At 45.0% G+C, this 18,950-nt stretch overlaps 1 pseudogene; it reads right to left on the minus strand.

The window, feature by feature from the left end:
* Positions 1–16,548, minus strand: part of LOC112072031 (retinal guanylyl cyclase 2-like) — a 38,332-nt pseudogene extending 21,784 nt beyond the window's left edge.
* Positions 16,549–18,950: the final 2,402 nt, after the last annotated feature.

Genomic DNA, 18,950 nt, shown 5'->3' on the forward strand with positions numbered 1-18,950 from the left:
CTTTAGAACCCTCCCCTCCCAGCGCTGTCCCTCCCTACCGTCTCCCTCCGCCTGCCACAGCACTCCCTCCTACTGAGCCTGTAGGCACTTTCAAATCTCCTACCCTTGTTCTCCTAACAATCGTCCCTTCGGTTGCCGTGCGCTGTAAGTCTGAACTTGTGTGCCTAGTCTATCCCGTCTTTACCCGTTCCTCTCCTCACGTTAGATAAGCGGGATCTGAGCATCTAGTAGTGATGACTTGCAACATCGCAGCACCTTGAAATAAATCAGAAGCCGCCTCCCTCCGCTCCGCCATGGAGTCCCTCCCTCCCTCCCTCCTCGTAGCCTCCCTCCCTCCCTCCCTCCCTCGCCTCCTTCCCATCCCGTCCCTCCCTTAATCCAAGGGCTGTCCCGAGCGAGTCAGTGATGACGTGAATCATCCATCCCCCATAGCGCTCTCCTCTCCTCTCCTCTCCTCCCTCTCCTGCTGCCTCGCCCTCTACCTGGGCTGTCACTACTCCTCTCCCTCCGAATGCTACTCTCCTGCTCCGTCTCCTCTCCGTGAGAGGGGTACTCCGCCCTCTCCCTCTACTCCTCCCTCCCACCATCCCCCTCCCGTCCCTCACACCCTTTAACCTTAATAATCCAACAAAGTAGTGATACTGTGTGATAATCCAATTCCAGTTTTGACATCCTCATTGAGCAGATAGTCTCTCTATGCTTCTCCCTGGTGCAGACTCTGGGCTACGATGGCAAAACACCCACTAGTCGGTGGCAAGAAAACCCAGGAAAAGGTTAAATGTTCTCATTGACCATTGTCCTCTCAGTGCTGTGTGGTGTGTGGGGGGGGGTGGTGTGAGCGGTCAGGGGATTAGGAGTTATGTGTGGAAGCAGTGCAGATCTGTACTAGGAAGTTCAGGTAATTGCCTATGGAACCTATAGCTAGCTGGCAATTTGCAAGACGAGGTAGGCAGGTATGAACTACTGAAAGGATACAACAAAGCCAACAGCAAAAAGCAGTGCATGCATTACATTAAATGAGAATCATTACCGCTGTGAGTGGATATGAAAGTGACTAAACATGATTACTGGAGAGTAATAAAAATAATATGTCTAAACTCGGAAACCCAACCTAAAGTAGTGATGACTTGAACATCCAATCCAGTTTGACATCCTCATTGAGCAGTAGGTCTTCCATGCTTCCCCTGGTGCAGAACTCGGTTACGATGGCAAACACTCCACAGTCGTGGAAGAAACCCAGGAAAAGGTTAATGTTCTCATGTCGCATGTCCTTCATCTGTGTGTGTGTGTGTGGGGGGGGGGTCAGGGGTTAGAGGTTAGGGGGTCAGTGCAGATCGAAGTAGGAATTGTATGGATTTGGTATCGTATTTGCAACAGGGTGGAGAACTACTGAAAATACAACAACAACAGAGCAGCATCAACATTAAAGGAAACTTTACCCGTGGATATGAATAAACATGAATGAATATATATTTCTAAAGGAAACCCACCAATTCAAACACGTCACTGGTTTTGGGGTTGATGTTCCTGAATGCTCCATGAGGTAGTCTCTTCAGCCACGCCCAGTCTCCCTGGAGAACAAAAAAAAACCATTTTATTTATCTATGGTATCAAATATTAAAATAGCATATTACAAGTATGTGTCAGTTTGTTTGTAGTTGGCTCCAAATCTATCTTACTGAACCAATATTAAGATATCGGGCCATAATAGTCAAGATTTTCCCCCTCAGATGTTCATCACAAACATGTATTTAATTAACGCAGTTTGTCATCACAAATGAATCAAACATTTGATCAATCAATCAACCACTCTACTCTGTGTCACCTCATAGAGGACGACGTTGGAGTTCTCGTAGGTAGCAGGTGATTGTTCAGAGAAGGGGGACGTGGGGCTGTGCTGTGAATGGCTCGTCAGAGAGACTCCACAGATCTTTCTGTTACTGTCTATACTAAGCTTCTGAAAATGTTAGAGAGTAGACATCTTAGTTTAAGTTTCACTACAACATTTATTTATTTATTTGACATTTATTTAACTAGGCAAGTCAGTAAAGAACATGGACCCCTGCCCCCAACTGTTCCGGTCTGTCGCTCTGTACATTCAATAATTGTTTTTTAAATAAAAAATATATAAACATTTTGCAAATAGAAAAGGCTCAAATGAAAAAGCAACAAAAAAAGTTTCTTAAAAGTTGAAGAAGTAAATTGTCTATTTGAATATTTAACATTGGTCTTTAACTGCTGACCTTGTTGCTAAGCGACGGGTTGATGAAGGTGACGTCGTCAAGGGTGAGCAGGATCTTGTTGGGACCCCGGAACAAACGGATGTGGTTGATGCGTCGCCTAGACAACAAGAGACAGAGACGTAAACAAAGAGAAATGATGGATGGTTGACCTCATTAAGACCATAACCAATAGGATTATGTTACACATTCACTCTAGGGGTGGCCCTTAAAAGGGCCAATGCTAACACTTCAGGGACAGTTCACTCAACTCAACTGGTCAGACAACTAAGATGTTAAGAGTTAGATGGTGCCTATCTATCCCATTAGTTTGGAACTGTGGCCAGTATGTATCGGGGAACGTGTGGGAGAAGGACTGTATAGGCAAGATCATGTTGTAGAGCTTTACTTGATGCAGTAGGTTAGAATAAACAAGACGAAACCCATCTGGACGAATCCCAGGAAGATCCCAACAGCAGAGAACAGATCCACACCTGGGGAAAACATTTCAGCAATTTTTCAATCGTTTTTTTCAATCGTTATTTTCACAAGTATTTTCAAAACTCTTAAGTACAAAACTCTAAACTGATAACACTTGTAACACCCCCTATCTTCTGTTCAGAACCTTTGATTGTGCATTCAAGTTTTCCGTGAAATACCATGAGAACATTTAGTTTAGTCGACATATGCTCACCATTTAGTCATTTTAYCTAACGTTAAGTCCAATAGCAAAACATACAAGATACACGTTTTAAAAACTGTTGTTTTAGAAGTGCTGAACACACAAATATTAGATGGTAATTTTCCATACAGTATTTGACTATAACTTTACATGCACAATTCTTTACATAATGTGTATCCAATGGCATGTATCAATGTGAGCATGTTGAGAAATATGTCAGTCTTACAGTTAGTTTCCTTATACAGTACATACAGTACCACAGTACATAGAGTACCACAGTACATACAGTACCACAGTTCATAGAGTACTACAGTACATAGAGTACCACAGTACATACAGTACCACAGTACATACAGTACTACAGTACATACAGTACCACAGTACATACAGTACCACATTACATACAGTACCACAGTACATACAGTACTACAGTACACTACAGTCGACAGTACAACAGTACCACAGGTACCTACATGTCATGTGTCTGTATGTACTGTGGAACTGTATGTACTGAGTGGACTGACAACGTACTGTATGTTACTGTGGTATGTATGACTACAGTACATATATCAGTACTACAGTACATACAGTAACACATTATCATACACAAGTACAACAGTAACCATTACATAGATACTACACGTTACCATACAGTACTCACATAATACATTACAATTACACAATACCTACAGCTACCATACATAGTCATACAGTACAATACAGTAACCAATTCACATAGAGCTACTACATTACATACAGTCATACATACAAACATATACAATTACAGTACACATACAAATAACTATCAGTAACAGTTATACATTATACAGTACTATACATACATACAGTACCACAATCCATAGATGTACCTACAGTTTACTACTAGATACAACATACCAGTCTCACATACATACAGTACCAGCAGTGCATAGAAACTCAGTACATATCAGTACTACAATACATACAGTAACATACATAAGTACCCACCAAGTACATAGTAGTACTCACGAGTACAAACAGTACTACTAATACATACAGTACTATCAATACATACTACCACTATTACATAGAGTACTACATACTATAGGTACTCACACCACAATACATACCGTACTACCTACAATACAGTTGACCCACAGTACATGGTATAGCAGTACATACAGGTAACTACAATACATACAGATACTACAATACATCAGTAACCACATTAAAATCAGAGTAAAACTACGTTACATACAGTACTACAATACATACAGTACTACAATACATACAGTACTACAGTACATAGCGTACTACAGTACATAGAGTATTACAGTACTACAGTACTACAATACATACAGCACCACATTACATAGAGTGCTACAGTACATACAGTACATACAGTACTACAGTACATACAGTACATACAGTACTACAGTGCTGTACTACAGTGCTGTTAGAAAGAATAGTAGATTGTAAATATAATTTTCCATACAGAATTTGACTATAACTTSACATGCACAATTTTAGTTTCATTATCCTTATAKAYTACATACAGTACATACAGTACTACAGTACCACAGTACATACAGTAGTACAGTACTACAGTACATACAGTACTACAGTACCACAGTACATACAGCATACAGTAGGTCAAATAATCAGATACAGTGGTATTGTAAACCAGTCGGCTACGGTAAAAACTTACAACGATGTTGTATGCCATTTCTGCCCCATGGATAATTGTACAATATCACCTTTTCTACGTGACTTGTCAACTGACACAGTATCACCTGTCTCTCTGCTTGAAATCAGTTTACAGTGTATCAATGAAATTCAGATACTGGGTGGAATGTATTGTTATATACTGTATAATCCCAGGTATTTCAGCAGTGCATTGTACACTACGCTATAATGGTAGCACATAGGGAGTCTTTCCTCTTTGTCCTATTGAAGCACACTGGCTGATGGAGAATGAGGATGTAGTATTTACAGCCACATCCATACATGATTTGGTTTTACTTTCCAACATAAATTGATGTCAAACTGATACATTTGTGAGGTAAATACATAGAATGTTACAGTGTTCAGCAGCTATTAATAAACTATATATACGTTAATCGTACTACACCGACTCGGACGCTCGTCGGATGTGGCAGGGCTTGCAAACCACTACAAAGGGAAACACAGCTGAGAGCTGCCCAGTGACACGAGCCTAACTACTTCTATGCTCGTTTCGAGGCAAATAACACTGAAACATGTATGAGAGCACCAGCTGTTCCAGAAGACTGTGTGATCACGCTCTCRGCAGCCAATGTGAGTAAGACCTTTAAACAGGTCAACATTCCGCAGGGCCAGACGTATTGCCAGGACGTGTACTGCGAGCATGCGCTGACCAACTGGCAAGTGTCTTCGCTGACATTTTTAACCTCTCACTGTCTGAGTCTATAATACCAACATGTTTTAAGCAGACCACCATAGTCCCTGTGCCCAAGAACACTACTCTGTCTCACCTCATAGAGGACGACGTTGGAGTTCTCGTAGGTAGCACTACTCTGTCTGACCTCATAGAGGACGACGTTGGAGTTCTCGTTAGGTACACTACTCTGTCTTGACCTCATACGAGGGACGACGTTGGAGTTCTCGTAGTTAGCACTACTCTGTCTGACCATACGAGAACGACGTTGGAGTTCTCGTAGGTAGCACACTCTGTCTGAACCTTGCATAGAGGACGACGTTGGAGTTCTCGTAGGTAGCACTACTCTGTCTGACCTCATAGAGGACGACGTTGGAGTTCTCGTAGGTAGCATTACTCTGTAGTCAAATTTCATGTGACTAATGAAATTTGATTTGATTTAATTAGGCATTACATCATTTTGGTTTAGTAGTTATCAGATTTGAGCAGTTTGATTAACTGAAAGTTAATTATACTGTTAACAAATGACAAGAAAATCATATCAAAAGTGAAGTGAATATTGCATTTTGAAAAAGCAGATAGTGAGATTGAATATGCATCCAAATTAAAAGAGTGATTTGGTGAATTTTGTGAATTTGTTTGTTGAAAATGTGCTTCGTGTTTTGAAAAATGAGCCATTTTGATTATCTGTTTTGTGAAAATGTACCACAAACAAAGTGATTGAAAGAAAACGGTGTACCCTTATGTTACTAATACCATGCTTTATGTTAACTATACATCAAGGAACATTTGCCTGTGTCTGTGTGTGTCTGTGTGTGTCTGTGTGTGTCTGTGTGTTTTTGCGTATCTGCATCTGTGTGTGTACCTCCAGTGCAGATGATGCCTTTGATGAACCAACAGTTGGAGTCAGTCTTGGGGGAGATACCGTGTGGGAAGTGGATATCTCTACCCAGGAACCTCACCATGTCAGCAGCCATCTCAATCCTGTACGGGAAGGGGTTATGGGTAAAGTCACACTCCTGTCTCCTTTTCACCTCATTTAACACCTGATTTACTGAACAAAAGGCACATCTCAATAGGTGGTCCAGGTCAGTCATGACATCACAAGAGGAGGGGTGAGTGTTTCTTCCTTAGTTCTCTAACGCTCCTCTATTGTTCTTCAAGCAAAGGGAGAAGGCCGATGACATCAGAGAGCACCATCAGATCAACGCCGTGATTGGCCTACACCATGAAGTATGCAGTTCTTTCAACAACCCAAAAATATTTTGCTCACAACAACTTTTTAAGTGTGTGTACTTTACTGCATTTATASGTGGGATTTAGTTTTTTAACACTAAAGTTCAAACATAGCTGGAGTGCGTCTTTAACATTAGTAGTACGAGTACTAACCCTAACCTCACCAGAATTATGTCTATCCTGTAGAACAGGGGTGTCAAATATACGACCCACGGGTGGTTTGAGTAAAAAAATAAATAATAATGGACAAACTCAATATACAGTACTTTAAAATCAGTGGTGAAAAGTACTTAAGTAAAAATACTTTAAAGTACTACTTAAGTCATTTTTGGGGGTATCTGTACTTTACTTCACTATTTATAATTTTGACAATGTTTATTCCACTACATTCCTAAAGAAAATCATGTACTTTTTACTCATGCTACCCCAAAATACTCATTACATTTTTAATGCTTTACAGGACAGGAAAATGGCCCAATTCACGCACTTATCAAGAGAACATCCCTGCTCATCCCTACTGCTTCTGATCTGGCAGACTCACTAAACACAAATGATTTGTTTGTAAATTATGTCTGACTGTTGAAGTGTGCCCCTGGCTATCCGTAAATTTAAAAAACAAGAAAATCTGGGTTACTGTCTGGGTTACTCAATATAAGGAATTTAAAATGATTTATACTTTTATTTTTGATATTTAAGTATATTTTAGCGATTACATTTACTTTTGATACTTAAGTATATTTAAAACCAAATACCTACTTTTGCTCAAGTAGTATTTTACTGGGTGACTTTCACTTTTACTTGAGTAATTTTCTCTTAAGGTATCTTTACTTTTAAATCAAGTATGACAATTGGGTACTTTTTRCACCACTGTTTAAATTGTTTATTTCACCTTTARTTAACCAGGTAGGKRAGTTGAGAACAAGTTCTCATTTGCAACTGCGACCTGGCCAAGATAAAGCAAAGCAGTTCGACACATACAACAACACAGAGTTACACATGGAATTAACAAACATACAGTCAACAATACAGTAGAAAAAGCCTACATACAGTATGTGCAAATGAGGTAGGATAAGGGAGGTAAGGCAATAAATAGGCCATGGTGGCGAAGTAATTACAATATAGCAATTAAACACTGGAATGGTAGATGTGCAGAATATATACATGTATATATATATATATGAATGTGCAAGTAGAGATATTGGGGTGCAAAGAAGCAAGATAAATAACTAAATYCAGTATTGGGATGAGGTAGTTGGATGGGCTATTTACAGATGGGCTATYTACAGGTGCAGTGATCTGTGAATGACTCAAACCAATGACTCAAACCAAATGAAAACTTTGTATAAATGATAACAGACCTATATTCACACAGTGGCTAGCTCACTGATAATCACCAAAATMWAAGCTAGATAGTCAAAGAGCATCCAAAAACTCCCAAAACGAAGGTTAGAGGGCTTGTTTTTTTGCTAATTTTGACYGAGAGGAAATATATCCTCATTGAAGACAGAACGCAGCACCCGGGGCAAAATGAGTTTGATACCAAAGCGTTAACCACCAATATCATCAACATACTACGTCACCATATAACCATTATCCTAACCTCACAATGTCAGCCACATGTCTGTTCTGTACGGATGCAGTAGTGTTAGGGTCACTCTCCCATCCTACCTGTGTGTGGGCCTGAGGTCCCAGCTCTTCCCATCTGTATCCAGAACTACGTAGTCAGCCAAGCCGGCTCCAGACATGTTAGTTCTCACAGGGTGGCTGAAGCCCTGGAACAGATCACAGAACTGCTTAGACAGGGTTAGGTGTGTGTGTGTGTGTGTGTGTGTTTGTGTGTGTGTTGTGTTGTGTGTGTGTGTGTTGTGTGTGTGTGTGTGTGTGTGTGTGTGTGTTTGTGTGTGTTGTGTGTGTGTGTGTGTGTGTGTGTGGTGTGTGTGTGTGCGGTGCGTGCGTGCGTAAGTGCGTGCGTGCGTGCGTGCGTGCGTGCGTGCGTGTTGTGTGTGTGTCAGGGTGGCTGGAGCCCTGGCAGGTTTAGTACTGAATAATAATACAGCCTGAAAACAAGATTAAACGAATCATGTTTGATATCATGGACGGTCAGTCCATCAAAACATGGTTTAAATGATCATGTTGATTTCATGGACGGTCAGTCCTTCAAACATGGTTAAAACTATCATGTTGATATCATGGACGGTCAGTCCTTCAAAACATGGTTTAAAACTATCATGTTGATATCATGGACGGTCAGTCCTTCAAAACATGGTTAAAACTATCAGTGATTAATCATGGACGGTCAGTCCTTCGAAACATGGTTAAAACTATCATGTTGTAATCATGGACGGTCAGTCCTTCAAAACATGGTTAAAACGATCATGTTGATATCATGGAAGGTCCTTGCATCATATTGCCATCTATTAACTTTGTGGTTGCATTTCTCCAGCATCAAGCCTCAGCTGGTTTCCCCAAAAAGTGGTGGGGTAACCACTTTCTTGTTGTTGAATCCCAGATTGCCCCTTTAAATCATCAGTGTCCATGTATGAAACTACCCCGGGTGGCCAGTGCCAACAGAGAAATACAGTATTGATACGTATAAGTCATTGAATCATCCATGTACCTGGAAGGCCAGGTTGTGGGTGTGTCGGGCCAGGTTCCCCCAGAGAGCCACTCCCCTGAGGCCTTGACCCTGTGGACAGCATGGGCCATGAACAGCACGGAGCTGTAGATGGTCCCAACAAGAGGAGACACCTGGAGAGGAGAGATGGGCGGGAAAGTGAGATGGAGAGAGAGAGCGAGGGGGAATTCAAGATGGTGAACAACGCAGAAATACACACCAAACACCACACACACACACACACCACACACACACACCACCACACCACCACACACACCACACACACACACACACACACACACACACACACACAAACACACACACACACACACACACACACACCAACCACACACACACACACACACACCACACACACACACACACCCCCCGTATGTATTTACCTTGTTTGCTTGACATTCCCCGCTATCTCTCCCCTGTTTATAGCCTCCTGATAGGCCTGGTAGAAAGATGTCCTGGGAGAGTCTATAGTGATTGTCAACACTGCATCGTAGGCCTTTAAATTAAATGAATGAATCCATTTTATTTGCCAGATTTAGAACACATATACAGTTTTCCTTAGTCATGTGACAAACAACAATACACACATTATAAAGGGATTGAGGATTAAAGTCAGACTAGTAAACATCGTTATTAGATGGGCAAACAGAATAAAACAGTTAGGGCAAGACGGGTGTCAATCCGGACATACAATTCAACTGAAAATACACACACATTTGCAACGAATACTCTTACATATGCTGACACACAACAACAACCAAGACTGATCACCTTGAGTAGCTTGCTGTTGCTCCTCAGGGCAGGGTAGGTGACGTTGTGGTAGGGTAGGCTGTAGAGTAGGGTGTCGTAGGGTAGGAACACCAGGGATCCTCGGTCAGTTCTCATGTCCTGGGCTGTTTCTAGCAGGAGCTTCTGAGGTCCCCCTCCGATCAGGGCAGAGTGCATACACATGATCACCACTAGGGGGAGTAACGAGAGAATACAGGGGGAAGTGGAAAGAGAAAAGAGGAAGAGCTTATACATTATTTTGGGGGGGGGGGTGCTTATATGTATCCTGTTACACACAAGTGTGTAATGAAATTGGTCTTGCATATCCCAACTCCCCCTGAGACACCCACGCGCCCCGAGACACCCGCGCCCCTAAGACACCCGCACCCCTGAGACACCCGCCGCCCCTAGGACACCCGCGCCCCTGAGGACACCCGCACCCCTGAGACACCCGCGCTCCTGAGACACCGCGGCCTCGAAACACCCACGCTCCTGAGACACCCGCGCCCCTGAAACACCCGCGCCCCTGATACACCCGCGCCCCTGAGGACACCCGCGCCCCTGAGGGACACCCGCGCCCCTGAGACAACCCCGTGCCCCTGAAGACACCCCGCACCCCCTGAACACCCGCGCCCCTGAAGACAACCCGCGCCCCCTGAGACACCCGCGCCCCTTGAAACCACCCGGCAGCCCCTGAGACACCCGCCGCCCCCTGGGAGACACCCGCGCCCCTGAGACAACCGTGCCCCTGAGACACCGCGCCCCTTGAGACACCCGCGCCCCCGAGACACCCGCCCCTGAGGACACCCGCGCCCCTGAGGACACCCGCGCCCTGAGACACCCCGCGCCCTGAGACCAAACCCCCCCCTGAGCACCCGCCGCCCTGTAGACACCCGGCCCTGAGACACCCGCGCCCCTGAGACACCCGCGCCCCTGAGACACCCGCGCCCCTGAGACACCCGCGCCCCTGAGACACCCGCGCCCCTGAGACACCCACAGGGAGTGGGGTCATGATTGTCCAGCGCCCCTGAAGCGATTGGGGTCAAGTGCCTTGCTCAAGGGCCCAACTACAGATTTTTCACCATGTCATTCCTTGTCTTTCTGGGATTCGAAACCAGCAAGCTTTTGGATACTGGCCCAAAGATCTTACCTCAAGGCTACCTGCCTATAGCTTACTGGCAATCTAAGAAATGAACTTGACTTGACTGAGTAAGTGAAAGTTTGAGTTCCACCATATCACAACCAGTCACACTTTGTGAAATATTCAAACTGAACATAAGTCTTTCTCGATAGTGTAAAGTGGCTTCCTCCCTTCTAAAGATATAGAGTCAAAGTAGCATTCCTCCTTGTGTATGATATCAGTACTCACATCGTAGGTCCTCCACCTTCTTGAGCTTGGCCAGGGTCTTCCTGACACTACCAGGGTCGTTACCGATGGTAACCACCAGCCTCACCGGCATCCCATGACTCCTCAGAGAGTTGGCCACCTGCAGAAAGGTCAGCAGTCATAGGTCCTTATTAGACAAAGTTACAGTATAAAAACATGACTTGTAATTTTATTAGTGCCCAACACAGTAACATTCTGTTTAAATAAATACATAAATAATAATAATGATAATAATAATAATAATAATAACAACATAACAATAATAAAACATTATTATTCTTATTGGAAAAGCCTTTTCGGCTGACGTTAAAGTGGCGTTAGTGCCGAACTCTAACGATCTGTTAAAGCCTGCGCTCTTCTATTTTCAAACCCACAATTGGTAATTTACCTGTTTTATATGAGCTTGCTTGCGCTGAGGTGCGCCAAAGTGCCAATTTCAGTATAGTGGGAATGGTTGGTCTAATGGTTATGACATGGATTTTGACAACGAATGCGCAGCCTATCCAGCCGTGACACACAGTGCCCAGATGCAACTGGAACAAGAGAGATGTGCTTTTTGTGCCCATAAACCTCGCATTTAGAAACATAAAAAACATAAAAAACAAATTATCCCATTTAGTTTAATTTCATTAAAAATCAAGCATAGCCTTCCCTCCTCTCAATGAAGGCGTCTTTGTTTTGTCCTGCCTAGTGCATTGGCCAAGTAGTTAAGACTATGGATAAAGGGTTTGTCTCGTGAGACCGCTTTGAAATAAATCTTAATCACCAAAGCTTTATGAAAAGATCAAGTTTGGGAGAAACAAAAACAGTCATCGTACATCCCTTTTTATCTATGTAGTTCTTTGTACCGTTATTTTTACTATATGTCCACCATGGAACGAGAGATTAGATAACCCGGTGACACTAGTATTTAGAAATATGTCCGTTATTTTCCTGTAAAAATGGCTTGTTTTACATTTTGTTGATTAGAAAACAAGCCCTTATAGGCCACCCTTTCCCTGCTATAACGAAAGCTGGTTCAACAACCGTGCGTCTGGTGTCTGTCTTATCTTGGCCATGCATTAGCCAGGTAGTGTGTCTGGTGTCTGTCTTATCCTGGCCATGCATTAGCCAGGTAGTGTGTCTGGTTTCCTGTCTTACTCCTGTTTCTCATGCATGATTAGCCAAGTACAGCTCACTGTGATCTAGGGTGTCATGTCTTTATCCTGGCCTATGCATTAGCCAAGTAGCGTGTCTGGTGTCTGTTATCCTGGCCATGCATTGCCAGTAGCTGTGTCTGGTGTCTGTCTTATCCTGGCCATGCATTAGCCACGGAGTAGTGTGTCTGGAGTCTGTCTTATCCTGGCCATGCATTAGCCAGGTAGTGTGTCTGGTTGTGTCTGTCTATCCTGGCCATGCATTAGCCAGGTAGTGTGTCTGGTGTCTGTCTTATCCTGGCCATGCATTAGCCAAGTAGTGTGTCTGTGTCTGTCTTATCCTGGCCATGCATTAGCAAGTAGTGTGTCTGGTGTCTGCTTATTATCCTGGCCATGCCACTTAGCCAAGTAGCGTGTCTGGTGTCTGTCTTATCCTGGCCATGCATTAGCCAGGTAGTGTGTCTGGTGTCTGTCTTATCCTGGCCATGCATTAGCCAGGTAGTGTGTCTGGAGTCTGTCTTATCCTGGCCATGCATTAGCAGGTTAGTGTGTCTGGTGTCTGTCTTATCCTGGCCATGCATTTAGCCAGGTAGTGTGTCTGGTGTCTGTCTTATTCCTGGCCATGCATAGCCAGTAGTGTGTCTGGTGTCTGTCTTATCCTGGCCATGCATTAGCAGGTAGTGTGTCTGGTGTCTGTCTTATCCTGGCCATGCATTAGCCAGGTAGTGTGTCTGGTGTCTGTCTTATCCTGGCATTCTTAGCCAGTAGTGTGTTTTGATGTCTGTCTTATCCTGGCCATGCATTAGCCAGGTAGTGTGTCTGTGTCTGTTTATCCTGGCCATGCATTAGCCAGGTAGTGTGTCTGGTGTCTGTCTTATCCTGGCATGCATTAGCCAGGTAGTGTGTCTGGTGTCTGTCTTATCCTGGCATGCAATTAGCCAGGTAGTGTGTCTGGTGTCTGTCTTATCCTGGCCATGCATTAGCCAGGTAGTGTGTCTGGTGTCTGTCTATCCTCATGATAGCCAGAGTGTGTCTATGTCTGTCTATATCTGGCCATGCATTAGCCAGGTAGTGTGTCTGGTGTCTGTCTTATCCTGGCCATGGATTAGCCAGGTACGTGTCGTCTAGTGTCTGTCTTGATCCTGGCCATTGCTTAGCAAGTAGGTGTGTCTGTGTCTGTCTTTCTGGCCATGCATTAGCCAGTAGTGTGTCTGTGTCTGTCTTATCCTGGCCATTGCATTAGCCAAGTAGTTCGATCCATAAAGGCTTTCTAAATGTGTCTACTCCTGAGGCTTTTACAGTCACATGCTTCTGCATTATTCACAATGTAACCTTTATTTAACTACGGCAAGTCAGTTAAGAACAAATTCTTATTTACTATGAAGGCCATAACCCCCCCAAAATACCGACGCTGGCCAATTGTGCGCCGCCCTATGGGACTCCCGATCACGGCTGGTTGTGACACAGCCTGGGACGAACCATGAGCTCTGGATGCAGGCTGACTGCCAGGTCGTAGTGACGCCTCTAGCACTGGAATGCAGTGCCTTAGACCGCTGTGATACAGCCTGGAATCAAACCAGGTCTGTAGTGACGCTCTAGCACTGAGATGCAGTGCCTTAGACCGCTGTGATACAGCCTGGAATCAAACCCAGGGTCTGTAGTGACGACCTCTAGCAACTGAGATGCAGTGCCTTAGAGACCGCTGTGATACAGCCTGGAATCAACCAGGTCTGTAGTGACACCCTAGCACTAGATGCAGTGTGCCTTAGACCGCTGTGATACAGCTGGAATCAAACCAGGGTCTTAGTGACGCCTCTAGCACTGAGGATGCAGTGCCTTAGACCGCTGCGCAACTGCAGTGCATTCTCCATTCGGCTTGTATCCATCCCCATTTCCAAATAGCCACCTCTTGTTTCAAGTTTTAATGTCACATGCACAGAGTGTTGTGTGTGTGTGTGTGTGTGTGTGTGTGTGTTGTGTTGTGTGTGGTGTGTGTTGTGTGTGTGTGTGTGTGTGTGTGTGTGTGTGTGTGTGTGTATGTGTGTGTGTGTGTGTGTGTGTGTGTGTGTGTGTGTGTGTGTGTGTGTGTACCTTTGTGGAGGTTCCAACCCAGCTGTCCTCTGAGGAGGCAATGATGACAACTTGTGCCCAGCGGAAGTGCTGCATGAGGCTGATCAGCACCCAGGTGGGTCGGGGCATGGAACGGGCAAAGGTAGGGTGGTTCCGGACATCATCCAGCTCATAGCCAACACATCCCCACGAAAACACCGCCTGGGGAGAGGAGAGAATAGAATGGAATATAACGGAATGGAATAGAATCCATTACATGAATAGAAGATATTTACTACCATCACCCACCTTGTTCCAGCCTTTGCCCAGTAGCGATGCAGCGTCACAGTACCCAGGGTTGGCCGGCCCGATGAAGCCTGTAGCCCTGGTGAATTAATGAATGAACGTGTCAAGTCGCCCTGTAGCATCCTGACAGGATTTTTTGGACATATTGTAAAGAAAAGTAATGTACATTACAACAAACCTGGTATAGAAGCCCATGAACCCATCCAGAGCCCTGGAAGTCTCACACTTCTCTTCCAGAATGACATAATCAAAAGTGGCAGCCAGTGAGAGGACAGGGTCTCTATTGAGACATACCAGACAGATTAATCGATTAGTTGATCGAAGGTATCCATAGCGATTTGAAAATTTGGGACAGATACCTTAAAATAAACAAGATTATGTTCTGAATTCAAAGTATTTGTGGCATTTTCCCCCTGCATAACTTAAGTAAGCATATTTCCTAAACTAATCAATTGGGGAAAACGTGTGTTGAACTCATCCCTACCTGTTGATGCGGTTGACGGCCAGCTGGGCCGCCACACTCGGCAGCGCCTTGGAGAAGAGAGGGTCACATGACCACGGCCCTACAACCCCTACACGGAAGTGAGCAGCGTGAGCAGGGGAGGGTCCAATGGGCCAAAGGCACAGGGCGGCAAGCAGGAGGAACCAAAGGACACCATACGGATAGCGAGGGAGCTGGAGGGAGCGAGGGATGGAAGAAAATAGAGGGGAAGAGATAGGGAGGGGGGCGGGGTGTGCCTTAGGGTGGTCAGGGGTTGTGTGTCTGTGTGCGGCCCATGTCCGAGGTTTACTGTGGAAGGCACAGAGCGGTGGTCGCATCTCAAGGATAACACACGCTATGCACACGTCAAGCCGCTGCTCCACGCGTGTCACTGCAGTCACAGGTCCTTAGACGACAAAGTTCTAAACGTGTCGGCCCCAACCTCCTGAAAATCTGAGACAACAGGAGGACCATCAGCATTCACATATTGTGATCAATCAAATTGGTTTATATTGCGTTCGCATATCCCTCTGTCAGAAAGTGCTTAAAAGCAGCCCCTACAAGATCATGTCATGTTGACAAATCACCTGTCTAACCATTCGTTCTACACACTGTTTCTACATTTTCATGAATTGGCAAAAATGATTTCACACTGATGTCTGTAATTCTACAGGGTGTAAACGGCTCTACTAAAACTCAGGATTATCTGACTAAATATGACCGTGGATTTATTATCCATAATCCCTATCCCACATAGGCATCTCATATGAACCTTTGGATAGACTGGCCTAACTATAGTTGTACGGTTGTAAATAATAATTGATCTAATGTTTGCATTCAATCAATTCTAGGCTATTTGTTATTAGAAAGAACACATATGTTGATTATATATTTGGTTTTGTGTGTTAAGCCTATAAAGTATTGTCAACAATAACTTCTTAACTCACCTGTATTTACGAGTTAATATACAAATACATCACTTACCATGCTAGGATGAGAAGGAGGACTAGGCTTACTTGAATTCTCCTCTATGGCGTCGCCTCCTCCGCACAAAAGTAGGCCTATCACAGAAAAGGAAAGTGTCAGCGCAGTCAAATTTATCCAAGTTACATCCTCAACGACACAAAAAAACAACGGCAAAGTTTCACATACGAGCTCAAAGACTATTGGGCCTATAGAAATGCAACGTTTTAAAACGTACATCATTTAATATTTTATTTGTATTTTGGCCTATCGAGCGAAAGTTCTTCCAGTGGGACCGGGGTGCGCCATACAAGTGAGCTGCAAATCTCATAATCCTCTCACCAGTATCATCTCAATGGCGAGTGAGGGTGTGTGACAACCCTAGCGACCTAGAACAAGTGACCCTTCAGATTATATCAAATCCAATCTTCTGCAGCCAGCTATGGTAGGCCTGTAACACCTTCCTGTGGCACTGTGGGAGTTCTTATCCTGCAGATCCATTGCAGGCCATTAGGCTAATGTGTATGCTACAATAGTGGGATAATTGACAGCAACATAATAAACATATTCTACTTCTGAACTCTCTGGGACAGACCAGAACACTGCCCCTGTAGGCTCTAGATTCCAACCTGGCATTCCATCTGGACTGCCCCTGCAGGCTCTAGATTCCAACCTGGCATTCCATCTGGACTGCCCCTGCTCCCTGCAGGCTCTAGATTTCAACGCTGGCATTCACTGGATTTCCCTGCAGGCTCTAGATTCCAACCTGGCATTCCATCTGGATTTTCCCCTGAGGTCTCTAGATTCCAACCTGGCATTTCCATCTGGCCCCTGCAGGCTCTAGATTCAACCTGGCATTCCCATCTGGATTTCCCTGTCAAGGCTCTAGATTCAAGACGTCCTTAGGCATTTCACCATCGTTGGATTTGTCCCAGCAGAGCGCTCTAGAGGTGGTCCAACCTGGACATTCCATCTCGCTGCCCCCTCGCGGCTCTATTGATTCCAACCGTGGCATTCGCAGTCTGATTTCCTGCAGGCTCTCTAGATCCAACTCGCTTCCATCCAGGGCTGCCCTAATCGCTTAGAGGCTCATGACGAGATTGCACGCAAAAATGTGTCCCAAATCAACTCGATAAATCAGATGCCCTGGGACTTGCGCCATGGGGGCAGAGTCTCTATATTCCACCAGCAATCAAATTTAGGACTGACCAAAACAGGTGGATCTAGCTGCAATCGGGGCTAATTTTCAGAGGAAGGCCAGCTGGAATTAGAGGCGGGCAGAGGGGAAAATCCAAGGAGATTAGGCAAGGTTGAAACTAACTTGTGCAGGAATCCTCCAGAAAGCAAGGAATATAAGGCCGCAGAGGGGCAGGCCGCACGGATTGGATGTTCGGCCAGTTGGGATCTAAGGCTGTCAGGCATTTCTGGAAATTCCAGATATAGATCCCAGGTCTGAGACATTAGGTAGGCTGCATGGGAGTCCCCAGATGCGGTTAGCGGATGGGTTACAGGGAATCGTAGAGCCGGCTTGCCAAAAAGGGTCGCGTGACTGATGGTCGCGCGAGTCACAGATCGGAATACAGGCACACCCCCACACACGCCCCGACAAGGACATTGGAATATATGGCCTTGCAGGGCAGTCAGACTTGGATAGAATGGCAAGTTTGCCTCAGACAGTTGAGCATGCTAGGCAAGAGTCATTTGTATGAAAGTACGCCGAATGAGAGCTAGCTGCACCTGGGCGCTCTAAGGACATGTCAGGGGATGTGCCTTTCCGCTGCATAGACAGGGAAGTCCAACTGTGGATGGCGCCGATCAGCCCGCAATATCGATTTGTCCGGTGGACGTGGAGCGCAGTTTGGAGAGTCCTTAGGACGCCCACTACAGATTGACTGCACCGGGGACTAAGTATCGATCCGAAGCAGATCGGAAATTGTCCAGAGGGTCTGGGGAGGTTCTGCCGGGGGAATGAAAGAACGTAGCAAGCTGTGAGGGGAAATTTGGGTCCCCAGGAAATGCATATGTGTCGTCAGAGAGGGTATTGGAAATCTATGAAGCCACACGCTAGATTTATCAACACGGGATTAGTTGTGTCTCACAGTTCCATGGATTAAATGGCGCGAACCTTGAGGTATGAAGAATAGGATGGACAATGCTAAGGTTGGGTTGGAGAATCACGCTCGAGGATAACTGGCTCTATTGACGGAGGGGGAATCAGCCAATGGAATGTTGCCAGGTTGGATCACTAGAGGCCTGAGCATGTAGGGGGAAAACTTCCAGAATAGGATAGAGCCGCCTGACCGCCACTAGGATGAAGAGTTCGAGATGGACAGGCAGAAGGGTCCTCACCAACGGTTCTTGCGCGGGCGCAGGATGTTCGCAGAATGGAATGCCAGGCACATCCAGGGTGGACATGTGGTATGTAAAAATCAGTAACTAGGCAATCGCAGGCCAGGGTAAACATTTGGACGATGAAAACTGGTGATATTTATGTAACAACCAAGGTGATGCCTTCTTGGTGTAAGATCGTGAAGAGCTCACTCTTCATTTGGCGACTCGTAGGGAATTCCAGGAATGGGAATTGCCGACAGAGGCATGGCTTCGATCTAGGTGCCATCTCTTGACCATGGCATTAGATAGTGTAGTGTGAAGATCTAAGACGCCCTGCGAGGGGGGCAGGGAGAGGGTTCCAGATG

Source organism: Salvelinus sp. IW2-2015, unplaced genomic scaffold (genome assembly GCF_002910315.2).
Source record: "Salvelinus sp. IW2-2015 unplaced genomic scaffold, ASM291031v2 Un_scaffold1805, whole genome shotgun sequence".
Lineage (NCBI taxonomy): Eukaryota > Metazoa > Chordata > Actinopteri > Salmoniformes > Salmonidae > Salvelinus > Salvelinus sp. IW2-2015.